General features: G+C 36.4%; 1 long non-coding RNA gene across 1 annotated transcript in view; it reads right to left on the bottom strand.

Annotated features, from left to right (window-relative positions):
* LOC133657112 (uncharacterized) overlaps positions 1-20,716 on the bottom strand; it is a 206,742-nt gene that overhangs the window by 172,977 nt on the left and 13,049 nt on the right. The window contains exon 2 of the long non-coding RNA XR_009827227.1: positions 8,072-8,181. This is a non-coding gene — a long non-coding RNA (uncharacterized LOC133657112). The remainder of the gene's footprint in view (positions 1-8,071; positions 8,182-20,716) is intronic.

Genomic DNA, 20,716 nt, shown 5'->3' with positions numbered 1-20,716 from the left:
GAAATAATAACAATACTAATAAAAATAACAACATTGATAAAACAATACTAACAATACTACAACTACTACTACTAATAATAAAGGTCACTTTAAAAACATGTAATAAATACATCTACATAAATAAATGATAATAATCATATTAGTACTGTTAAAAAAAAAAAAAAAAATATTTAATCATAGTCATAATAACAATTACAATATAATAAATATGGTTAGGTATCGTTTTGATGTGATCTGATTCATGATATCAAATCAGTACTTAGCTGGTGCTAAAACGGTGATCGGGCCAGATAATAAAAATGGCTCATGATAATGGATTAGATTAGTGCTTTCTAGGCACCCTAAGCGTAAAGTATAAAACATAATATGTAAACATCGTCACTCACTGTGTGTCTTTGTGTACACGGAAGACCTTCCAGTCGGCCATTAGCGTGTTAGCATTAGCATGTAGTGTGAGTGGGCCGTGGCTCGAAAAGCTGCAGCCTTGGGCTATAAACAGACCCCTGGGGGACGCCGAGCACTCAGGGGCCTATTTGTTCAATAGAATGTGTTATTCTATCACAGCCAGGCTGTCACAGCAGCAATCATTCAAACAGCCCGCACCTGTTTGTTTGGTTTTGAACAGGTTAGCCCAGGGGTCGGCAACCCAAAATGTTGAAAGAGCCATATTGGACCACAAATACAAAAGAGTAATCGGTCTGGAGCCGCAAAAAATTAAAAGACTTATATAAGTGTTATAATGATGGCAACACATGATGTAAGTGGCTAATTAGCTATATTAGCCTACTATCAAAATGACTATGCGTCGCAGGCGGACACAAATCTTCGTTGACAGAAATGTTGAAATGTAATATTTATTCTACACATTTTTACAACATTGGAAAACATTAGTAAAACTTCTCATAGGGTGAGATAACTCCTGGAAATGACTGGCTTAGAATGACCAAAGTTATACATGTGTGGGTCCAAGTTTAAGGAAAAGGCAGGCTGTCTTCTTTTAATGGATTTATTACAATATTTGCAAGCTGGGTAACGTTTGCTGTGGTCTGGAACAACATGGCGCACAAACAACTATCAGAAATGCAGCCAATATTACATACAGACAATGTGTCATGAGACATGGAAAAATAAACTAAATAGCATGTTAGCATCGATTAGCTTGCAGTCATGCAGTGACCAAATATGCCTGATGAGCACTCAACGTAAAACGATAACATCAATAAAGCTCACCTTTGTGCATTCGCGCACAGTATAAAACCTTTGGTGGACAAAATGTGACAAAGAAGGAGTGGCATAAAACACGTCTTTCTGTGGCAGCGTCGGAGAAAGCCGTACACGTAAACAAACTGTGGGGTCACAGTCCACACGACGGTGAGTTCAGGGGCCGCTGAAATTAGTAGGACAAGACGGCGCTCGCCAAATACTCTCATCAGTGAAGCATACACAGAAACATATTAAACAGTGGGCTTTCTTTGTGTCGTGTTTGTCTTCTTACAGAAACCATATTACAACAAAAAACATATTTTTCACCCCATTTTTTTTCCTTTTCCATGCATTTTTGAAAAAGCTCCATGCAGCTGCTGAAGAGCCGCAGTAGGCACACAAACAACTATTAGAAATGCAGCCAATATGCAGATAATGTGTCATTAGGCATGCAAATTTAAATCAAATAGACACAGGACATGAGTAAAGGAAATTAAATGAGCTCAAACATACCTACAAACGAGGCATTATGATGCAATATGTACATACAGCTAGCCTAAATAGCATGTTAGCATCAATTAGCTTGCAGTCGTGCAGTGACCAAATATGCCTGATTAGCACTCCAGAACAGGTCAAAAACGTCAACAAAGCTCACATTTGTGCATTCACGCACAGCACAAAACGTTTGGTGGAACAAATGAGTCACAGAAGAGGTGGCATAAAATACGACTTTCTGTGGCAGCGTCGGAGAAAGTTGTACATGTAAACAAACTATGGTGAGTTCAAGGGCCGCAAAATTAGTAGGACAAAACGGCACTTGCCAAATACTGGCAGGTTGCTGACCCCCTGGTTAGCCCCTTAATTGTCTTTGGTGGTCAGTAGAAACAACACTTATATATTTCTATGCTTAATGTTGTTGTTTTTTGTCACAATCTCTCTGTGTTGAATTAGAAATAGAAAATTAGTTATCCCTATGCTGTATTTTGTCTTAAATGATGAACCTGTTGCCTCTCCTTTACTAATCATTTCCCATCCACCTGCAGGAATGTTTTTTTTTTAGTTGTTGTTGAAAGCGATATCTTAGCACGAGTTGGTCAGTCGGAGTGCCAGTGAACACCGGCAGCAACAATAGAGCTGTCAGGCTTGATGGATTTGCAACACAGCTGGGATATGAGTCCCCAGACCGAAGACCATGAGCACTGGGGCCAACACACACACACACACACACACACACACACACACACACACACACACACACCACACACACACACACACACACACACACACACACACACACACACACACACATAAACAAACACACATTCTGGTATTTGTTACCTTATTGAGACCTCTGAAAAATGCCCGCCTCTTTAGGACCACCCTTTCTAGATATATAAAGATTTGTATTTTACAACATTAATAATATATACATACTATGCAAATATGAAAAAGCTTGCTGTGAAAAATTAGTTGGAATTTCACAAGAAAAACATAGTCAAAGTCAACATTTTACTCAACCCAAGTCAAAATGTGACAAGAAAAACTGAACATTTGTGCAATATTATGATAAAAGTTGGAATTTTACTCAATAACAGTTGCAATTTTACAAGAAAAGCTTAAAAATTTGGCAATTTTATGAAAAGAATCGTAATTTTACTCGACAAAAGTCACCATTTTATCAGAAACATTTTGGCAATAATCTGAATTTTACATGGCAAAATGATGACAAAAGTCATAATTTTACTAAAAAAAAAATTCACTATTTTACAAGAACAACAAAACAATTGACAATATTGTGATAAAAGTCCAAATGTGACAAGAAAAACTGAACATTTGTGCAATGTTATGATAAAAGTTGGAATTTTACTCAATAACAGTCGCAATTTTATAAGAAAAGCTTAAAAATTTGGCAATTTTATGAAAAGAGTCGTAATTTTACTCGACAAAAGTCACCATTTTATAAGAACATTTTGGCAATATTCTGAATTTTACTCAAAATTTTTTTTCACTATTTTACAAAAACAACGAAACAATTGGCCATATTGTGATAAAAGTCAAAATGTGACAAGAAAAACAGAACATTTGTGCAATGTTATGATAAAAGTTGGAATTTTACTCAATAACAGTTGTAATTTTACAAGAAAAGCTTAACAATTTGGCAATTTTATGAAAAGAGTCGTAATTTTACTCGACAAAAGTCACCATTTTATGAGAACATTTTGGCAATAATCGGAATTTTACTTGGCAAAATGATGACAAAAGTCATAATTTTACTAAAAAAAAATTTAACTATTTTACAAGAACAACAAAACAATTGACAATATTGTGATAAAAGTCAACATGTGACAAGAAAAACTGAACATCTGTGCAATATTATGATAAAAGTTGGAATTTTACTCAATAACAGTCGCAATTTTATAAGAAAAGCTTAAAAATTTGGCAATTTTATGAAAAGAGTCGTAATTTTACTTGACAAAAGTCACCATTTTATAAGAACATTTTGGCAATAATCTGAATTATACTTGGCAAAACGATGACAAAAGTCATAATTTTACTCAAAAAAAATTCACTATTTTACAAGAACAACAAAACAATTGGCAATATTGTGATAAAAGTCAAAATATGACAAGAAAAACTGAACATTTGTGCAACGTTATGATAAAAGTTGTAATTTTACTCAATAACAGTCACAATTTTACAAGAAAAGCTTAAAAATTTGGCAATTTTATGAAAAGGGTCGTAATTTTACTCGACAAAAGTCACCATTTTATAAGAACATTTTGGCAATAATCAGAATTTTACTTGGCAAAATGATGACTTTTGTCATCACTTTTGCCCCCCAAAAATTCATTTTTTTTCAAGAACAACAAAACAATTAGCAATATTGTGATACAAGTCAGAATTTTTTAGGACAAATGTCCCCATAATGTGACCAAAATTATTACCGAAGTAATAATTTTACATAAAAAAACTAATAACATTTACAATTTTTTTTTTTGCAATATTACAGAAGCAGAAATTGTTCCCAATTTTAGAAGAAAAAAGTCGACACATGAAAAATACTTTTAGTTATTTTAAAAAAAAAATTTTTGGTTTGGAATTGGTTTTTAATCTTCATTATATAATTCACGTTATTACAGTATGTCTCAATATACGTATTTATTTTATTTGTTTGATTAAATTTGGCGAAAGGGGGCGCATTTCAATGTCATACGCACACTTGTTATTACATATGTTGGCCAGAGGGGGAGCACTTCAAATTTTTATGCACACTTGTCATTTCATATGTTGACCAGAGAAGGAGCACTTTTAAAACCTACACACAGTCAATTAGAAAAATCCCTCCTTTTTGGGACCACCCTAATTTTGATAGATTTCACCACCAGGGGTGCAAATGAGACATTCTCTATTAGATGCAATGGTTTTCCGTATTGGGACCATGATTTATGTCCTAACTTGTTCACCGGTCCTCATATGGAAGGTACTTTTCCTTGTTGATGTCTCAAGAAGGGTAGAAATGCAAGAACACACACACACACACACACACACACACACACACACACACACACACACACACACACCTGATCAATAGCATATTCCGCTGAAGAAGAGGAGGGCGTACTGAAATATATGAGCAGGATTACAATGAGTGATAATGTAGAGAAGTGAAGTGGGCAGTGCTGGTAGTTTTTCATCATCAGCATTTTGTAACCGACTATTGTTCTTTTTTTCTTTTTCTTTTTAGTTCAATCAATGAGAGAACCTATTTGGGGTTAGCTGCTTGATGACAACAAGTCATTACACGTTACCCCAAGTGAGTAATGAGACTTGCAGTGAGTTCATGTGATACATTCCAATAGCTTGACCTGCATTTGAATGTATAATAATATATACTCCAGAAACTGGCTAGCCAGAAGATCATTTCAAATGTCAGTAGTTTTGTACAAGTAAAGGCAGAGTAATGTGCCATTTTTGAGTTGAATTAAAATTAGTATTTTTTTCTAATTTACTATCTATTTATTTAGCATTATTTCAGATTTTACTGATGATTGTAGCTAAATGAATGTATATATATATATATATATATATATATATATATATATATATATATATATATATATATATATATATATATATATATATATATATATATATATATATATATATATATATGTCGAGGTTTCTGTGGTTTATCCGTTATACAGTGCTCAATACCGGGGTAGAGTGGAATATACCTTGGGTCAGGAAAAAACACAAGAGGCTATATCATCCCTACAAGCCTGTTTTTAAAGTTACGTACCAATGATTGTCACACACACACACACGAGGTGTGGCAAAATTATTCTCTGCATTTGACCCATCACCCTTGATCACCCCCTAGGAGGTGAGGGGAGCAGTGAGCAGCAGCGGTTGCCACGCCCGGGAATATTTTTTGGTGATTCAACCCCCAATTCCAACCCTTGATGCTGAGTGCCAAGCGCAGGGAGGTAATGTTTTGCAGGTATCCCTGCTCGTCAAGGATTTTTATAAAATATATATTATTTATATACATATATTATTAATATTTATAATATTATTTATAATATTATATTATATATATATATATATATATATATATATATATATATATATATATATATATATATATAATAAATACAAAACATATTATTTTTGAGTTGAATTAAGATGTGTATTTTTTCCAATTTAATATATTATTTATTTTGCATTATGTCATATTTTACAAATGATTATAGCTAAAAGAAGAAATTTATGTTAAATAAATAAATACATATATACATATACTTTCTGTTAAAAAACATAAATTATGTGGACTTATTGATAAATAGAAATAATAATAATATTAATAAAAATAACAACAATAATAAAATCACACTCATACTAACTTTACTCACTTTACTAAAATGTTTTCATTAAATAAGTAACATGTAATAAATACATCTACATTCATAAATTATACTAATTGTATTAGCACTGTTAAAAAAAACAAAAAAAAACATATTTAATCATAGTTATAATAACATTGACAATATAATAAATACGGTCTGATTCATGATATCAAATCGATACTTTGCTGGTGCTGAAACGGTGCTCGGGCTAGAAACATTTTTGTCCAAAAACTAAATGGTAATTTATTTGTACATACAATATTGGGGAGGCATTTAAGTAAGGTGTGGCTTTGATTTTGATTGACACGTGACTATGTATATTTAAATTGTTTAATTTTATTCAAATTAATTGTAGTTTTATTATTACATATGGGTTGTTTTGTGTATTCATTTATTATTCAATTTATTACAATTTTCCAAGGCATAATTTTTTTCACAGGACCGCAAATTAAATTGTTGTCGTTCTTATGGGGTTGTGCTTTGTAATACAGATATCCTATAATCATTAGAAAAATGGTCAACGTTTTACGGACAAGCCCTGCAAAAAAACATTTGGCTGGTTCAAAATAAGCAGGGGCGTCCATGAAAAACAGCCATGTTTTTCATGTTATCTCTCTCAGATTTTACACTTTTTTGGGGCAGGGGGGAAGAAAAGTGATGCAGTAAAATAAAGTTGGATTGACGTGAGAAACAATTACTGCCGGAGTAATTTATTGATTTCGCATTTAATCACAATTTATTTGGCCTTCAGGTAAAAAAAAGAAAGAAAAAGTCAAGGATTGATATGGAATAAAAGTCTCATTTTATTTCAGGTGCAACGCTTTATGGACAAGCCCTACAAAAAAAACATTTGGCTAGTTGAAATAAGCAGGGGCGCCCATAAACACAAGCCATGTTTTTCATCTTAGCTCTCACAGATTTTACACTTTTTTTGGGGAAAAAAAGTAATGACGTAAAATAACGTTGGATTGACGTGAGAAACGATTACTGCCGGAGTAATTTATTGATTTCGCATTAAATCACAATTTATTTGGCCTTCAGGTAAAAAAAAAAAAAAAAAAGTCAAGAATTGATATGGAATAAAAGTCTCATTTTATTTTAGGTGCAATCCCACACATTTGAAAATGATATATCTTATTTGTTTTAATCATATTTGACATGCAACGTCCATCCATTCTATCCATGTTCTACCCCTATTGGGACATGTAAAGTCAATGCAATAAATAACATTTAGTGCCTTTTTTTTTTCCTAACCAGACACTTTCTGTTTGAAGAATTTGCTTATCATAAATATTATGTACTAAAATCTAAGTGATACTTCTTGAAATAAGATAAATAATTTGCCATTCCTGTTATTTTTCCCATTGCAAGCGTCGGTATTAGTATAGTACCGCGATACTAATGAATCATATTCGGTACTATACTGCCTCTGAAAAGTACTCACAACCTACCGATCTCATGGCGGATACTCTAACCACTAGGCCACTGAGTAAGCATATATTAGTTATATTTACAATAATGAAATGCCAAAAAAAAAAAATTAAATCTAATATAAACAACACATATTTTTTTGTATGTATTTAAAATAAAAATACATATTAAATATAATCGTTAGGTCTATATAAATAAACATTGATTGATTGAAAAAAAAAACAGAGGCTATATCATCCCTACAAGCCTGTTTCGCAGGTTTCCCTGCTCGTCAGGGGATTTGATAAAAATCCCCTGATGATATAGCCTCTGTTTTTTCCTGACCTAACGTATATTCCGGTATTGAGCACTGTGTAACGGATAAACCCCAGAAACCTCGACTATATTAAATATCATCTGTATTATCGAGTCTGTAGCCTAAATGTGACATGACTATGATATTGGTTACCGACTCACTCACTAAAAAGTGCAAAAGGTTTGCACTGCCAGCCTCACGGGGGCTGACCCAAAGATGAACTGGTGTTGTTTACCTTGCAGCAGGACCGGGTTCTTCCTTTAAGAGACACCTTGTTGCCGCTCGGCGCCACGCGGCACGCTCTTTGATGATGTCACAAGGGGTTAGCCATTGTGGATTCGAACCCTGCCTCATCATTTTACAAAAAAAAAAATCACAATTTTACAAGAACAACAAAACAATTGGCACTATTGTGATAAAAGTCAAAATGTGACAAGAAAAACTGAACATTTGTGCAATGTTATGATAAAAGTTGGAATTGTATTCAATAACAGTCGCAATTTTACAAGAAAAGCTTAAAAATTTGGCAATTTTATGAAAAAAATCGTAATTTTATTCAACAAAAGTCACCATTTTATAAGAACATTTTGGTAATTATCGGACTTTTGCTAAAAAAAAAATTCACTATTTTACAAGAACAACAAAACAATTGGCAATATTGTGATAAAAGTCAAAATATGACAAGAACAACTGAACATTTGTGCAATATTATGATAAAAGTTGGAATTTTATTCAATAACAGTCGCAATTTTACAAGAAAAGCTTAAAAATTTGGCAATTTTATGAAAGGAGTCGTAATCTTACTCGACAAAAGTCACCATTTTATAAGAACATTTTGGCAATAATCGGAATGTTAATTGGCAAAATGATAACAAAAGTCATCATTTTACTCCAAAAAAATTTCACTATTTTACAAGAACAACAAAATAATTGGCAATATTGTGATAAAAGTCAAAATGTGACAAGAAAAACTGAACATTTGTGCAATGTTATGATAAAAGTTGGAATTTCTACTCGAAAACAGTCGCAATTTTATAAGAAAAGCTTAAAAATTTGGCAATTTTATGAAAAAAGTTGTAATTTTACTCGACAAAAGTGACCATTTTATAAGAACATTTTGGCAATAATCGGAATGTTAATTGGCAAAATGATAACAAAAGTCATCATTTTACTCCAAAAAAAATTCACTATTTTACGAGAACAACAAAACATTTGGCAATATTGTGATAAGAGTCAAAATATGACAAGAAAAACTGAACATTTGTGCAATGTTATGATAAAAGTTGGAATTTTATTCAATAACAGTCGCAATTTTACAAGAAAAGCTTAAAAATTTGGCAATTTTATGAAAGGAGTCGTAATTTTACTCGACAAAAGTCACCATTTTATAAGAACATTTTGGCAATAATCGGAATGTTAATTGGAAAAATAATGACAAAAGTCATCATTTTACTCCAAAAAAAATGTACTATTTTACAAGAACAACAAAACAATTGGCAATATTGTGATAAGAGTCAAAATATGACAAGAAAAACTGAACATTTGTGCAATGTTATGATAGAAGTTGGAATTTTACTCAATAACAGTCGCAATTTTACAAGAAAAGCTTAAAAATGTGGCAATTTTATGAAAAGAGTCGTAATTTTACTCGACAAAAGTCACCATTTTATAAGAAAACTTTGGCAATAATCTGAATTTTACTTGGCAAAATAATGACACAAGTCATCATTTTACTCCAAAAAAAAATTTACTATTTTACAAGAACAACAAAACATTTGGCATTATTGTGATAAGAGTCCAAATATGACAAGAAAAACTGAACATTTGTGCAATGTTATGATAAAAGTTGGAATTTTACTCAATAAAAGTCACAATTTTACAAGAAAAGCTTAAAAATTTGGCAATTTTATGAAAAGAGTCGTAATTTTACTCGACAAAAGTCACCATTTTCTAAGAAAATGTTGGCAATAATCTGAATTTTACTTGGCAAAATAATGACAAAAGTCATCATTTCACTCCAAAAATTTTTTACTATTTTACGAGAACAACAAAACATTTGGCAATATTGTGATAAGAATCAAAATATGACAAGAAATACTGAACATTTGTGCAATGTCATGATAAAAGATGGAATTTTACTCAATAACAGTCGCAATTTTACAAGAAAAGCTTAAAAATGTGGCAATTTTATGAAAAGAGTCGTAATTTTACTCGACAAAAGTCACCATTTTATAAGAAAACTTTGGCAATAATCTGAATTTTACTTGGCAAAATAATGACAAAAGTCATCATTTTACTCCAAAAAAAATGTACTATTTTACAAGAACAACAAAATATTTGGCATTATTGTGATAAGAGTCAAAATATGACAAGAAAAACTGAACATTTATGCAATGTTATGATAAAAGTTGGAATTTTACTCAATAATAGTCGCAATTTACAAGAAAAGCTTACAAATTTGGCAATTTTATGAAAAGAGTGGTAATTTTACTCGACAAAAGTCACCATTTTATAAGAACATTTTGGCAATAGTCATCATTTTACTCCAATTTTTTTTTTTACTATTTTACAAGAACAACAAAACAATTGGCAATATTGTGACAAAAGTCGGAATGTTTTTATGACAAATGTCATAATTTTGCATTAAAAAGTAATGATTTAACATAAAAAAGTACAAATTTCACGAGAAAATATTGCAATATTACAGAAGCAGAAAGAATATGAGAAATTGTTCCCAATTTGATAAAATCCCCTGATGATATAGCCTCTGTTTTTTCCTGACCTAGCGTATATTCCGGTATTGAGCACTGTGTAACGGATAAACCACAGAAACCTCGACTATATTAAATATCATCTGTATTATCGAGTCTGTAGCCTAAATGTGACACGACTATGATATTGGTTACCGACTCACTCACTAAAAAGTGCAAAAGGTTTGCACTGCCAGCCTCACGGGGGCTGACCCAAAAATGAACTGGTGTTGTTTACCTTGCAGCAGGACCGGGTTCTTCCTTTGCCACGCGGCACGCTCTTTGATGATGTCACGAGGAGGTTAGCCGGGCGCCATTGTGGATTGGAACCCGGAGAAAGCCGCGACACGCTGTTCTAACATCTGCCGCAGAAAAAAACGCCCTCCTCGCTGCCTTTGACGGCGTTTTCCACGAGGCGGAGGAGGGTACAAAAGCCGGCGGGTTCCTTGTGTGATATCCTGTTAAGGCTGTTCTGGGACCGGCCAAGCATGGCCTCGCCTTCACAGAGCCCGGGGAAAACGTCATTCAGCTTCCTCCGTGTGATCCTCGCCACACAACAAACCCTGTGGTCCACAGCTCAGTGGCCCAGGACAAAGTCTTTTATACGCACGCTCACAACCGGGCGCATATGTTTGTGCTGACCCTCCATTATTGATCGCTGATTACCAGACTTTTTAAATGTCGTCAGCGTCAAAGGAACTCCAAAAGAGTTAACTACTCAGTGGCCTAGTGGTTAGAGTGTCCGCCCTGAGATGGGTAGGTCGTGAGTTCAAACCCCGGCCGAGTCATACCAAAGACTATAAAAATGGGACCCATTACCACACTGCTTGGCACTCAGCATCAAGGGTTGGAATTAGGGGTTAAATCACCAACAATTATTCCCGGGCGCGACCACCGCTGCTGCTCACTGCTCCCCTCACCTCCCAGGGGGTGAACAAGGGGATGGGTCAAATGCAGAGGACAAATTTAACCACACCTAGTGTGTGTGTGACAATCATTGGTACTTTAACTTTACTTTAACTCAAGAGAGCTCAGTTTAGCAAGGAACAATGTGAGTACTTTTTACCGGGGTTGGCTTCTTTTTACACTTACAACAGGTACACATGGCAAGAAATAATTGATGGTCTTAAATGTGGCCGACTTCTTTCTATGGCACTAAATAATAGCCGTGTTTTATGCAGCCGATTGCGATTATCAATACCGATCACATGTGTTAATCACACATTTGTGAGTGGTGCTTCCACTCATATATTTTCTACCACTTGTCCCTCTCGGGTCACCGCTATATTTGTTGGTTGTCTGACATGGACTTGTTTCTTCAGCATTGTCCACACATTTAGGTCAGGACTTTGGGAAGGCCATTCTAAAACCTTAATTCTAGCCTGATTTAGCCATTCCTTTACCACTTTTGACGTGCGTTTAGGGTCATTGTCCTGTTGGAACACCCAACTGCGCCCAAGACCCAACCTCCGGGCTGATGATTTTAGGTTGTCCTGAAGAATTTGGAGGTAATCCTCCTTTTCCATTGTCCCATTTACTCTCTGAAAAGCACCAGTTCCATTGGCAGCAAAACCGGCCCAGAGCATAACACTACTACCACCATGCTTGACGGCAGGGATGGTGTTCCTGAGATTAAAGGCCTCACCTTTTCTCCTCCAAACATATTGCTGGGTATTGTGGCCAAACAGTTACATTTTTAATTCATCTGACATCACATGGCTTATAAAATCTTCTGGAGGAAAGTTATGTGGTAAAAATAATGTATATCTATATGTATATATCAGTGGCGTGCGGTGAGGTTAATGTCTGGTGAGGCACGACTGCATCATCACAGTGAAATTTAAAAACATATGAACCTGCAGTGCAGGTGTACCTAATGTTGTGTCCCTGCGGTCGTTCGCGGCTCCTGCAGCACGAGCATTGTTGTTTTTGCACTTTTTGGCTTCTTGTTAAGTGAGTTTTTTTGGGTGGATTCGGTCTTGCACGTGGAGGGTTTGGGTGTGGGCTTTGGTTGGTGTGGCCGCGGCGCTCCCGTCGGGGGTGCATTCTGTGGCGGAGGTGCTTGGCTCCAGGAGGCGGGGTTATGAGACGAGCCTCACACAGTGTGTCTCCGCAGCAGATTTATGATCGCTCAGCACTAAAAATACGTTACACACATACAGTTGTTGACAAGATACACTGTACATTATATACCTCAGCTAACTAAACTATGGAAATGTATAATATAATTCATATAGCAATACGGTCTCACTGCACAGCAGGCCAGCAGTTAGCCGAGTCCGCAATCCATGGTGAGGCACAAGTGCCTCAACTGGCTGCTGATCACCGCACCGTCTCTTCTCAGTATTTGAACGGCAAATGTGAAAATAAAAAAATAAATAATCTAAAACTAGTGAAGTTAAATGGAAAATAACTTTAGTATAATCACTGGATACATATAACAATTGAATTAATTTTTTTTCTTTTTTTTTTCTTTCCATGATGGCAGGTGAGGACCCGCCTCCCCTGCCTCTAGTGATGGCACGCCACTGGTATATATATACACACATATACACTACCGTTCAAAAGTTTGTGGTCACATTGAAATGTCTTTATTTTTGAAGGAAAAGCACTGTACTTTTCAATGAAGATAACTTTAAACTAGTCTTAACTTTAAAGAAATACACTCTATACATTGCTAATGTGGTAAATGACTATTCTAGCTGCAAAAGTCTGGTTTTTGGTGCAATATCTACGTAGGTGTATATAGGCCCATTTCCAGCAACTATCACTCCAGTGTTCTAATGGTACAATGTGTTTGCTCATTGGCTCAGAAGGCTAATTAATGATTAGAAAACCCTTGTGCAATCATGTTCACACATCTGAAAACAGTTTAGCTCGTTACAGAAGCTACAAAACTGACCTTCCTTTGAGCAGATTGAGTTTCTGGAGCATCACATTTGTGGGGTCAATTAAACGCTCAAAATGGCCAAAAAAAAGAGAACTTTCATCTGAAACTCGACAGTCTATTATTGTTCTTAGAAATGAAGGCTATTCCACAAAATTGTTTGGGTGACCCCAAACTTTTGAACGGTAGTGTATATATATATACATACATATATACATATACTGTATGTAGTATTTATAGTTTATATAGTAGTGTTTGTACAGTAAATGGTTAAATAATTGGAATAAAGCATCTTGCAAAGCTAATATGATGGAAACTGTTTGACCCTGAGCTTCTAGTTCAGTCTCGCAAAGGCTCCTCCAACATTAAAGATGACTATTTGCAGTAAAACGAGGATAGAAAACAAAAGGTCTTTGTCTGCGCATAGAAGCCATCACCCCAATAGACCCTCTGTTTCCACGAGCTCAATTAGCCTGGCGCTAACTCTGTATAATTAACACCCCTAAGAGGGCAATCAAACAGAATCCAAATGAAGGGCTAAGAAAAAGGGGGCCTGGGAGTGGCCTGAAAAAAAAGCCGACAGAGAAGACATCTCGGGGGCGAACATGATAGAATTACAAAACGAGCAGCTTGCAAACTGTCTCGGCTTTGATGAAGAAACGTTTAATTATCCCCCCCCCCCCCCCCCCCCGCCCCCCCGGTGGAGAAGGTCCCCTAATTTGTCCCTTTTGGCTACTTCCTCAGGTTACCTTCGTCTTCTCTAGCACCCTGGCCAGCGACATCCTGCAAGACAACCTGAGTTACTCGCACACACTATTTTGTTTGTTAAGTGCGGACCCCCCTTTAAAAAAAAAAAAAGGAAAAAAGAGCCGGGTCCTTGGGGAGAAGATGAAACGAGGAGAAGCTGCCTCCCACCCGGGGAAAAGGATCAAGCAGGTCAATTTCCTCTTGACTTTTTCCCATCTTTTTTCCCACAAAGGCCACCATTGGACCTCTGCTTGATTCACACAATAATACATCGCCCCCTAAACACAACTCCTCTTAAAAAAGCGAAAGAGGAGATAATCCTCCCCTCCGATGGAAAAGCGATACTGTCCGACTTGCCTCAAATGTGTAGTCGGATGCTGTAAAAACACCATTAATGCGAGAGAAAACACAAGTCTGCCTCCCACAGAAACAATTCCTCATGCTTCCCCGTACAATTAAATGCCCGACATTGGAGCCAGTTCACATTTAAATGCAATTTAAAAGGGGACGGGGGGGGGGGGGCATATATTTGCATAGTGAATTAAAATTAAGACCTAATTATGCAAATAAATGATCAAATGCGACAGCGGATGGGTTTCAATCCAGTTCATATCTCATTCCCTGAGACAATAGTGACTTGACAAGCCATCTCGCTGCTGCAGCCACTGCTCCAAGAAGGATGTTAAATATTCAGGTGGTATTTAATTACTGAAGGGGGGAAAAAAAAAAAGAAAAAAAAAGAAGAAGAAATAGGGAGCTGGTAAATTACAAGCCTTGCTTCTTAAATACACCTCGACAAATCCTCCTCCCGCAGGGGAATTGGGTTCCCTCCATTCATTTTGCATGAGGCCTTTGGAAACAGATAGCGGGAGAGTTCGCTTGCAGGAAGCAATAAAACAATGAATACTAGATCAGCGTTCATGTTTGAATACGATACAGAATACAATATTGTATGTAATACAAACTCCTTATCATGCAAACTTTTCCATTTACGAACCGCAGACCCAATACAAATACGCTTTGGTGTACCAACTTTTCATCCACCCATTTTGTGCCGTAGAAGCGCCTCCATTGTGGGTCGACTTGTCTATCTCCAGTGCTCACTGCCTATTCATTCAGCAGGGTGATGCTGTTAGCTACTAGGGTTGTCCCTATAGACAGGGCCGGCCCGTGGCTTAGGCCGTATAGGCAAATGCTAAGGGCGCCGTCCATGAGGGGGCGCCACGCCAGTGCCACAAATGTTGGAGGGAAAAAAAAAAAAAAAAAAAAAAAAAGTTGGTACTATTATTTCTAAATACATAAAATAATCCCACGTTAATTAAAATGCAAAGTAAAGCCTATTTAATAGAAATATTATTTGTTACAACATTACGCCCCCCCCCCCCCTGCCCCGGCACGGTGCACCCCCTCCCTTCCCATATCATGACTCTTTTTGGACGTCACCACATAAAAAAATCAACACAAGATGTCAAAACGGCCAAAACTGTCAGGTGCCCAGGGAAGAAAAAAGAGAAAAGAAGAGGAGAAACGAGAAAAAGACAGCGGTAGCAGGTAGGTAACGTTAGCCTACATGAAATCAATTGTCTGTTACAGAATGTGATAGTAACCTGGCTTTTTAGCATTAAGCTAATGTTACATGATTCGGCAATTGCTAATCAATAAATAGCTAGTTCTGTTTTAACGTCGGGTTAATATTGTGGAGGGGGCTAAGTTGTTATGGAAAATAATAATGTAACGTTAGGTAATTACAGTACTCCCTGGTGTACAGTAATTTGTAAGTCATTCTAGTTAATGCAATATTAAAAAGCACAAATAGAGAACTCTGTAGGATCCCCTTTTTTTGTAATATAGTTGTTAAAGTCATACTGGTTTGATATCTTGTTTTGTGCAGTGCCTTATTTATATTGTATTTTTAATTATTTTATGCAACTTGTTGACATGTTTTATTTTGTGTTTGTGTATGTAAAAAATATTGTTTTTCATATATTCATTTTTTATTTTTTGTATTCATTTATTTATCCATATTTTTTTTAATCTTGTTAACTATTTTATTGTTAATTTGCTTTCTTTAAAGGCCTACTGAAACCCACTACTACCGACCACGCAGTCTGATAGTTTATATATCAATGATGAAATCTTAACATTATAACACATGCCAATATGGCCGGGTTAACTTATAAAGTGACATTTTAAATTTGCCGCTAAACTTCCGGTTCGAAACGCCTCTGAGGATGACGTATGCGTGTGACGTAGCCCGACGAACACGGGTATGCCTTCCACATTGAAGCCGATACGAAAAAGCTCTGTTTTCATTTCATAATTCCACAGTATTCTGGACATCTGTGTTCGTGAATCTGTTTCAATCATGTTCATTGCATTATGGAGAAGGAAGCCGAGCAAGCAAAGAAGAAAGTTGTCGGTGCGAAATGGACGTATTTTTCGAACGTAGTCAGCCACAACAGTACACAGCCGGCGCTTCTTTGTTTACATTCCCGAAAGATGCAGTCAAGATGGAAGAACTCGGATAACAGAGACTCTAACCAGGAGGACTTTTGATTTGGATACACAGACGCCTGTAGAGAACTGGGACAACACAGACTCTTACCAGGATTACTTTGATTTGGATGACAAAGACGCAGACGTGCTACTGTGAGTATGCAGCTTTGGCTTTTTTTTGCGTATGTACGTAACTTTTTTTAAATATATAAGCTTTATGAACCTTGGGTTAGGTGAACGGTCTTTTGGGCTGAGTGATTGTGTGTGTTGATCATGTGTTTGAATTGTATTGGCGTGTTCTATGGAGCTAGGAGCTAGCAGAGGAGCTAGGAGCTAGCATAACACGTACCGTACGTACGTGCGCGTCACGTACGTAACTTTTTAAAAATATATAAGCTTTATGAACCTTGGGTTAGGTGAACGGTCTTTTGGGCTGAGTGATTGTGTGTGTTGATCGGGTGTTTGAATTGTATTGGCGTGTTCTATGGAGCTAGGAGCTAGCAGAGGAGCTAGGAGCTAGCATAACAAACACGCAGGTGTTATTATGCAGGATTAATTTGTGGCATATTAAATATAAGCCTGGTTGTGTTGTGGCTAATAGAGTATATATATGTCTTGTGTTTATTTACTGTTGTAGTCATTCCCAGCTGAATATCAGGTACCGTGAGTATGCAGCCTTGGCTGCTAAACATTCGATAACTTGACCGTATGTGCGCGTCACGTACGTAACTTTTTAAAAATATATAAGCTTTATGAACCTTGGGTTAGGTAAACGGTCTTTTGGGCTGAGTGATTGTGTGTGTTGATCAGGTGTTTGAATTGTATTGGCGTGTTCTATGGAGCTAGGAGCTAGCAGAGGAGCTAGGAGCTAGCATAACAAACACGCAGGTGTTTTTATGCAGGATTAATTTGTGGCATATTAAATATAAGCCTGGTTGTGTTGTGGCTAATAGAGTATATATATGTCTTGTGTTTATTTACTGTTGTAGTCATTCCCAGCTGAATATCAGGTCACCCCCGGCTCTCACAGCATCTTCCCTATCTGAATAGCTTCAACTCCCCACTAGTCCTTCACTTGCACTTTACTCATCCACAAATCTTTCATCCTCGCTCAAATTAATGGGGAAATTGTCGCTTTCTCGGTCCGAATCTCTCTCACTTCATGCGGCCATCATTGTAAACAATAGGGAACTTTGCGTATATGTTCAACTGACCACGTCACGCTACTTCCGGTAGGTGCAAGCCTTTTTTTTATCAGATACCAAAAGTTGCAATCTTTATCGTCGTTGTTCTATACTAAATCCTTTCAGCAAAAATATGGCAATATCGCGAAATGATCAAGTATGACACATAGAATAGATCTGCTATCCCCGTTTAAATAAAAAAAATTCATTTCAGTAGGCCTTTAAGTAAAAAAAAAAGGTCAAAGACAAAGCTATTCTGTTTCTTGTGAGTATATACACTTCACTGCCGATGTGGGGGGGCGCCACCTAAAATCTTGCCTAGGGCGCCAGATTGGTTAGGGCCGGGCCTGCCAAAAGATGTCCGATAATATCGGCCTGCCGATATTTTCGGCCAATAAATGCTTTAAAATGTAATGTCGGAAATTATCGGTATCGGTTTCAAAAAGTAAAATTATCCAATCCAATCCAATCCACTTTATTTATATAGCACATTTAAACAACAAAAATGTTTTCAAAGTGCTGCACAACAATATTGAAAACAGTATTAAAAACAATATTAAAAACAATAATCAAATATTATCCTTAGCTCCACCAATGACTGAATAAAAACAAAAAATAAATAATTATAGAACCAATATAAAAACAATATAAAAATAAATATGAATAAAAACATTTTACAGGGAAAAAACAATTAAAACAGTAAATAGAAATCAAAATGTATAAAAAAAAAACAACTTAAAATTAATGACTTTTTAAAACGCCGCTGTACGGAGTGGTACATATCCGGTAAAACACGGACGTAGGGCAACTATCCCGATTTTCCCGGGAGACTCACGAATTTCAGTGCCCCTCCCGAAAATCTCCCGGGGCAAAAATTCTCCCGAATTTCTCCCGATTTCCACCCGGACAACAAAATTGCCTTTAGCGTCCTCTACAACCTGTCGTCACGTCCGCTTTTCCTCCATACAAACAGCGTGCCGGCCCAGTCACACAATATATGCGGCTTTTACACACGCACAAGTGAATGCAAGGCACACTTGATCAACAGCCATACATGTCACACTGAGGGTGGTCGTATAAACAACTTTAAAACTGTCACAAATATGCGCCACACTGTGAACCCACACCAAACAAGAATGACAAACACATTTCGGGAGAACATCCGCAACGTAACACAACATAAACACAACAGAACAAATACCCAGAACCCCTTGCAGCACTAACTCTTCCGGGACGCTACAATATACATCCCCACCCCCCCAAACTCCTCACACCCAAACTCAAAAATTATTTTTTTATTTATTTAAAAAAAAAAAATTTTCTTCCACATAAATAAATACAATCATGTGTGCTTACGGACTGTATCCCTGCAGACTGTATTGATCTATATTGATATATAATGTATATAGTGTTTTTTATGTTGATTTCATTTAAAAAACAAAAAACAAAAAAAAAACAAATTAAATTCTTGTGCGGCCCGGTACCAATCGGGCCGCGGCCCGGTGGTTGGGGACCACTGCTCTAGTATACTCTGGACTGAAGCTGTGTGCCTTCATTGTTTTTGTAGCTGTTGTTTTGAGGCATATTTAAAAAAAAATAATAATAATGCACTTTGTGAAAGTCAAAGTATAGTATTTCCCATAGTTGTAAAATTACAAGCCGCTGTTTTGAGGCATGTCAAAAAAAATAATGCACTTTGTGACTTCAATAATAAATATGGCAGTGCCATGTTGGCACTTTTTTCCATAACTGGAGTTGAAGTTGCTCTCTTATTTTGGGAAACTCGCAGCTTACTGCGGGGTTCGTTCCCCCTGGATGCAGACGGACAACTCCGGACAAGGCGTGCAGGTAGGAACATGATTTATGCCACAAAAATGAAAGAAGTACAAAAACCGAAAACAAGCCGATCGCACTGGACGCAAAAGCTAACACTTTGCATAGACTAGAGATAAGGAATACTCACGTAACTGTGGCATGAAGCAAACAATGAAGCCAGGCCGACTGACCGGCAAAGGCAGGATTAAATAGTCCCTCTGATTAGTGCTCGGGAAGCAGGTGAGCGTCCCGAGCGCCAATCAGAGACAGGTGGAAACAATAAGCACCCATGGAGTTTTTTTCATAGTTTGGCCGGGGGTGCGACTTATACTCAGGAGCGACTTATTTGTGAAATTATTAACACATTACCGTAAAATATCAAATAATATTATTTAGCTCATTCACGTAAGAGACTAGACGTATACGATTTCATGGGATTTAGTGATTAGGAGTGACAGATTGTTTGGTAAACGTATAGCATGTTCTATATGTTATAGTTATTTGAATGACTCTTACCATAATATGTCACGTTAACATACCAGGCACGTTCTCAGTTGGTTATTTATGCCTCATATAACGTAGACCAGGGGTGTCCAAAGTGCGGCCCGGGGGCCATTTGCGGCACGCAGCTAATAGTTTACCGGCCCGCCACACGTTCTGGAAATGCTATTGCAAAGATTTAAAAAAAACATTAAAAAAAGTGGAATGAGGTGAAATCTGACTAGAAAAAGTTGCAATGTTGACACAAAGCTGCCATTCAGGCTGTTTTTTTTTTCTTTATTTTTCTTTTTTTGCCATTTCTCAAAAAAAAAAGAAAAAAATAACTCAATATTATAATGAATTATTGACCTATTCAAGGCTCCAATTGTTTCAGATATTTAACTTTAAAATGTTTTATGTGGGAAATATTGTGTGGTTGCCATACAAAAACATCAATGTTTTCTTTGACTAAAGAGCATAAAACAAACAAAATAATAGTTCAAACGTAAAATCGACCGATA

Source organism: Entelurus aequoreus, linkage group LG09, assembly GCF_033978785.1.
Source record: "Entelurus aequoreus isolate RoL-2023_Sb linkage group LG09, RoL_Eaeq_v1.1, whole genome shotgun sequence".
Classification (NCBI taxonomy): domain Eukaryota; kingdom Metazoa; phylum Chordata; class Actinopteri; order Syngnathiformes; family Syngnathidae; genus Entelurus; species Entelurus aequoreus.
Note: the sequence above shows the minus strand (reverse complement) of the source record. Positions and strands in the feature narration are given on the sequence as shown.